The sequence below is a fragment of the Salvelinus fontinalis genome, chromosome 21 (assembly GCF_029448725.1).
Source record: "Salvelinus fontinalis isolate EN_2023a chromosome 21, ASM2944872v1, whole genome shotgun sequence".
Classification (NCBI taxonomy): Eukaryota; Metazoa; Chordata; class Actinopteri; order Salmoniformes; family Salmonidae; genus Salvelinus; species Salvelinus fontinalis.
In genome coordinates, this window is record NC_074685.1 from 7,973,105 (window position 1) to 7,979,916 (window position 6,812).

A 6,812-nucleotide genomic window follows, 5' to 3' on the forward strand; every position below is an offset into this window, starting at 1 on the left:
TCAATCAATCAATCAATCAAATTTATTTATCAAGCCCTTTTTACAATCAGCTGATGTCACAAAGTGCTAAGTGCTATACAGAAACCCAGCCTAAAACCCCAAACAGCAAGCAATGCAGATGTTGTGGATAAAGAGTTTCCTGTCTAACAGAACACAGAGGGTGTTCTTTAATAAAGATTTAGTTTAAGTATAACTCTGACTTGTGTGATATTTGTCTCTCCTCATTTGATAGTAAATAAATTAACTACTACAGGGGACAAATACTTTTCCACAGCACTGTAAATGTCAATTTTTTTAGATAGATTTTACCGTATAATCGCTAGAGACAAATGTCTCATATGTGAGTCATTTCAGGAAACTAGGCGTGTGTCGCATGTCACTACTTCACAAAAAAGCCATTTGAAAGTAAACTTTTTTTTAAATCAAAATAGTTTTGTGGCAGGAAATATCTTCTGGAACACTTCAATGTGCCTTGATAAAAAAACTTGTATGCCATCTGTAAATACAAATAAAATTGTTAAATTACGAGCCTAGTTGGTTTAGCATTGGAAAAAGTCAGGAACCTTCCCGCTAGCAATGATTGGCTGAGATAATGGATGGGCTGGACATGCCGAGAGATGAGTTCGTATTGGTCTGCCATGTAGCACTCTTCTGTCTATAACATAAGCTGCTCAGTATTTGTAAGCAATCATTTCTGACGCAGCTTTTTCTGATAGATATCACATAGTTTTAAAATCAGTGGAAGGGCCGGTGGAATTATGATAGCTAAGGAGATGGAGAAAATTCTGGCCTTGATTGCGTATATGCAGAGGGAGACAAAATTTGAACACACAGAAGGCTGTATAAAACACCTTTCTCCAGATTACATCGTCAAACTAGGGGCAACAATGGCATACATGACAGAGAGGGAGAAGCGTCCATCCATGTATACGATTCAAATATTCTGGCTAGCTACATTTTCAGATTTTACACCTTTCTAATTCTGTCTGAAAGTTGTTTTAATTTCAAGTTAAAGCGTACTGTTAGGTAGCTATCTAAAGTTAGCTGGCTGGCTCGCTAGCTAACGTTACATGTATGATCTGTGTAGTAATATTATTTGTATCTCAGCCATTTGCATTGCTAGTTATAGCCTAATGTTAGCTAGCTAACATTGAACCTGTCTAAACAAAATACTCCACCATGCAAGTAACCATTTCAATAGAATGTTCATGATGTCACTGCGAAAACTGTCGATAGATTTAGCTGGTAAATTGCTCTGGCTGTCTACTCAGATTTCAGAGCGCTTTCATGTGTCTAGAAGTAGCTACCAAGTTAGCCAAAGTTAGCCAGTTAGGTTGGAAGCTTGACTGCTGTTGTTAGGTCAGAAAGCTTGGATCAATCCTGCTCCTCGGCCAGAGCATCCAGTGTGCGCTCTATACGCTCCGAGAGTGAAACTCTCTGAATTTACTAATGGACAATCAAAATCAAAATCAAATTGTATTAGTCATACGAATACAACAGGTGTAGACCTTACAGTGAAATGCTTACTACAAGCCCCAAACCAACAATGCCGTTTAAAAGAAATAAGAGTAAGAATAACAAGTAACAAGTAACTAAAGAGCAGCAGTAAAATAACAACAGTGAGACTATACACAGGGGGGTACCGGTTTGTTGAGGTAATATGTACATATAGGTAAAGTTATTAAAGTGACTATACATAGATGATAACAACAGATAGTAGCAGCGGCGTAAAAGTGGGGTCAGTGCAAACAGTCTGGGTAGCCATTTGATTAGATGTTCAGGAGTGTTATGGCTTGGGGGTAGAAGCTTAGAAGCCTCTTGGACCTAGACTTGGCACTGCGGTACAGCTTGCCGTGTGGAAGCAGAGAGAATAATCTATGACTAGGGTGGCTGGAGTCTTTGACAATTGTTAGGGCCTTCCTCTGACACCGCCTGGTGTAGAGGTCCTGGATGGCAGGAAGCTTGGCCCCAGTGACGTACTAGGCCGTATGCACAACCCTCTATAGTGCCTTGCGGTCGGAGGCCGAGCAGTTGCCATACCAGGCAGTGATGCAACCGGTCAGAATGCTCTCGATGGTGCAGCTGTAGAAGTCTTTGAGGATCTGGGGACCCATGCCAAATCTTTTCAGTCTCCTGAGGGGGAATAGGTGTTGTTGTGCCCTCTTCACGACTGTCTAGTGTGCTTGGACCATGTTAGTTTGTTGGTGATGTGGACACCAAGGAACTTGAAGCTCTCAACCAGCTCCACTACGACCCGTCGAGGAGAATGGGGACGTGCGCGGTCCTCTTTTTCCTGTAGTCCACAATCATCTCCTTTGTCTTGATAATGTTGACGGAGAGGTTGCTGTCCTGGCACCACACGGCCAGGTCTCTGACCTCATCCCGATAGGCTGTCTCGTCGTTGTCGGTGATCAGGCCTACTACTGTTGTGTCATCGGCAAACTTACTGATGGTGTTGGAGTCGTGCCTGGCCGTGCAGTCATGATGAACAGGGAGTACAGGAGGGGTCTGAGCACGCACACCTGAGGGGCCCCTCTGAAGAGGTTTAGCGTGGTGGATGTGTTGTTACCTACCCTTACCACCTGGGGGCGACCCGTTAGGAAGTCCAGGATCCAGTTGCAGAGGGAGGTGTTTAGTCCCAGGGTTCTTAGCTTATTGATGAGCTTTGAGGGTACTATGTTGTTGAACGCTGAGCTGTAGTCAATGAATAGCATTCTCACATAGGTGTTCCTTTGGTCCAGGTGGGAAAGGGCAGTGTGGACTGCAATAGAGATTGCATGCTCTGTAGATGTGTTGGGGCGGTATGCAAATTGGAGTGGGTTTAAGGTTTCTGGGATAATGGTATTGATGTGCGCCATGACCAGCCATTCAAAGCACTTCATGGCAACAGACGTGAGTGTTACGGGTCGGCAGTCATGTAGGCAGGTTACCTTAGTGTTCTTGGGCACAGGGACTATGGTGGTCTGCTTGTTGGCATTACAGACTCGGACAGGGAGATTTTTTAAAAGTCAGTGAAGACACTTGCTAGTTAGTCAGCGCATGCTTGAAGTACACGTCCTGGTAATCCGTCTGGCCCTGCGTCCTTGTGAATGTTGACCTGTTTAACCTGTTTGGGCTGCAGGGGAAGTATTGAGTAGCCGGATAAAAGGTGCCCATTTCAAACGGCCTCGTACTCAATTCTTGCTCGTACAATATGCATATTATTATTACTATTGGATAGAAAACACTCTCTAGTTTCTAAAACCGTTTGAATTATATCTGTGAGTAAAACATAACTCATTTTGCAGCAAACTTCCTGACAGGAAGTGGAAAATCTGAAATCGATGCTCTGTTCTAGGCCCTGCCTATAAAGGTCCTTGATATTTATTTGAATACATGCACTTCATACGTCTTCCACTAGATGTCGACAAGCAGTGAGAGAAGAACTGGAGTGTGTAACTTGATCTGGGGTCGAATAATAGCTCTTGGCATGACGTGTCACCAGTTTCCTGTTTTCTGGAGAGCGCGTGAAGGGACATGGATTTGCCTTCTGTACAGCTGTCGTTATAGATGACTAATATCTCCGGCTTTGATTTTATTTGATACATGTAACAATATCATCGTAAAGTATGTTTTTCAATATAGTTTTATTAGATTATTGAAATTTATTTGGGACGTTAGTCGTGTTGCGTTGTGTGCCTTTGTTCAGGAAGGAGAGCTTCGGGCTACTTTGCTAGCTTTCCGTGCTAATTGACTGGAGAAGAGGACATTCTAAAACCAAACAATGATTGTTCCCGACAAAGGACCCCTTGTACAACATTCTGATGAAAGATCATCAAAAGTAGGACCCATTTTATGATGCTATTTCATATATCTGTCGAACATGTGAAATAGTCGTTTGAGCCCAGATTTTGGGTACTCTCTCGCTATACCTAAGCTGGATGTCGTAATTAAGTTATTTTTAGAATTCTAACATGGCGATTGCATTAACCTGTTTGGCGTGCAAGCCCGACGTCGGTACATTTATGACAACAGCCACTTCAAGTGCAGGGCGCGAAATTCAAAAGATATTTTTTTTAAATATTTAACTTTCAAACATTAACAAGTCCAATACAGCATATGAAAGGTACACATCTCGTGAATCCAGCCAACATGTCCGATTTTTTAAATGTTTTACAGGGAAGACAAAATATGTAAATCTATTAGCTAACCACGTTAGCAAAAGACTCCACTTTTATTACTCCATCAGTTTTTGACTCCATCAGTAGCTATCACAAATTCGGCCAAATAAAGATATAAATAGCCACTAACCAAGAAACAACCTCATCAGATGACAGTCTGATAACATATTTATTGTATAGCATATGTTTTTTTCAAAAAATTTGCATATTTCAGGTATAAATCATAGTTTACATTGCAGCTACAGTCAGAAATTGCACCGAAAGCAGACAGAAAAATTAAAGACACCAACGCCAAATAACTAAATACTCATCATAAAACATTTCTGAAAAATACATAGTGTACAGCAATTGAAAGACAGGCATCTTGTGATTCCAGACAATATTTCCGATTTATCAAGTGTTTTACAGCGAAAACACAATATAGCGTTATATTAGCGTAGCCACAATAGCCAGAAACACTTGGGCGCCAACGACCAGTTCACATGCACGACAGATATTAGAAATAGCATCATAAAATGTTTCTTACTTTTGGTGATCTTCCGTCAGAATGTTGGACAAGGTGTCCTTTGTCCAGAACAGTCGTTGTTTGGATCTGGAACGGCAAATTTCCCTCTTGATTTAGCATGGGCACTTGCCAAGTGGCACAGATCTCTCCAACGTCAACAAAGTCAGAGAACGGAACACGGCAAAACTCCCGGAAAAATTTCAATAATCTGATTAAACTATATTGAAAAAACATACTTTATGATGATATGGTCACATGTATCAAATAAAATCTAAACCGGAGATGTTAGTCGTCCATAACGACAGCTAAACAGAAGGCAAATCCATTTCCTCTTTCGCACGCTCCAGAAACAGGAAATGGACGGTCACGTCATACAAAGAGCTTTAATTCCACCTCAGACCAAGATAGACAGGAAATTTCTTCTCTCACCGCCTCTTGACAACCAGGGGAAGGTGTATGAAGTGTACGTAGACTCTTACGTTCATTACCCATGTATAGGCATGAAGTTGAACAGAGCATTGATTTCTGACATTCCACTTCCTGGTCAGGAAATGTGCTGCAGAAGGAGTTCTGTTTCACTCAGAGAAATAATTCAAACGGTTTTAGAAACTAGAGAGTGTTTTCTATCCAATAGTAATAATAATATGCATATTGTACGAGCAAGAATTGAGTACGAGGCCGTTTGAAATGGGCACAATTTAACTGGCTACTCAATACTGCCCCTTGCAGCCATAATTAACTTCTTATGGCTGCAAGCCCGAAGCCGGGTACAATATGACAACAGCCACTTCAAGTGCAGGGCGCGAAATTCAAAATATATTTTTTTGAAATATTTAACTTTCACACATTAACAAGTCTAATACAGCATATGAAAGATAAACATCTTGTGAATCCAGCCAGCATGTCCGATTTTTAAAATGTTTTACAGCGAAAACACCACATTAATTTATGTTAGCTCACCATCAAATACAAAAAAGGACAGACATTTTTCACAGCACATGTAGCATGCACAAAGCCAACCTAACTAACCAAGAACCAACCAAACTAACCAAGTAACAACTTCATCAGAGGACAGTCTTATAACATGTTATACAATAAATCTATGTTTTGTTCGAAAAATGTGCATATTTGAGGTTTAAATCAGTTTTACATTGCAGCTACAATCACAGCTACCGTCACAAATAGCACCGAAGCAGCCAGAGTAATTACAGACACCAACGTCAAATACCTAAATACTCATCATAAAACATTTCTGAAAAATCGATGGTGTATAGCAAATTAAAGACAAACATCTTGTGAATCCAGCCAATATTTCCGATTTTTTAAGTGTTTTACAGCGAAAACACAATATAGCATTATATTAGCTTACTACAATAGCCTACCACACTACCGCATTCATTCATCAAGGCACGTTAGCGTTAGCAATCGGCACGTTAGCGATAGCGAATAAACCAGCAAAAGATATATAATTTTTGATTAACCTCGATAAGCTTCATCAGATGACAGTCCTATAACATCAGGATATACATACACTTATGTTTTGTTCAAAAATTTGCATATTTAGAGCTGAATCAGTGGTTATACATTGTGCTAACGTAGCATCTTTTTCCCAGAATGTGCGGATATTTTTATGGCACTCAACTATTCTGACCAAATAACTATAAACGTTACTAAAAAATACATGTTGTATAGGAAATGATAGATACACTAGTTCTTAATAGTGTGGTCTACAGTTTATCATGAGATACTCTACCTCAGGCGAGCAAAACCTAGAGACTTCCTTAGATAGCGTGCTCCAGCTGGTATTTATAAAAACACATAGTCTGCCGCCCCTTGTTTTACCAGACGCCGCTGTTCTGCCCTGCCGATACAGCGTATAACCAGCCAGCTGTATGTTGATAATGTAGTCGTTCAGCCACGACTCCGTGAAGCATAAGATATTACAGTTTTGAATGTCCCGTTGGTAGTTTAATCTTCCGCATAGGTCATCGATTTCATTTTCCAAAGATTGTAATGGAAGGAAGTGGGGGTTTATTCGTCCTCTGGCCCCTTTTTCCTCCGCCTTCTCTTCACGCAAATGATGGGGATCTGGGCCTGTTCCCGGGGAAGCAGTATACGTCGGGCTCGTCGGACTCGTTAAAGGAAAA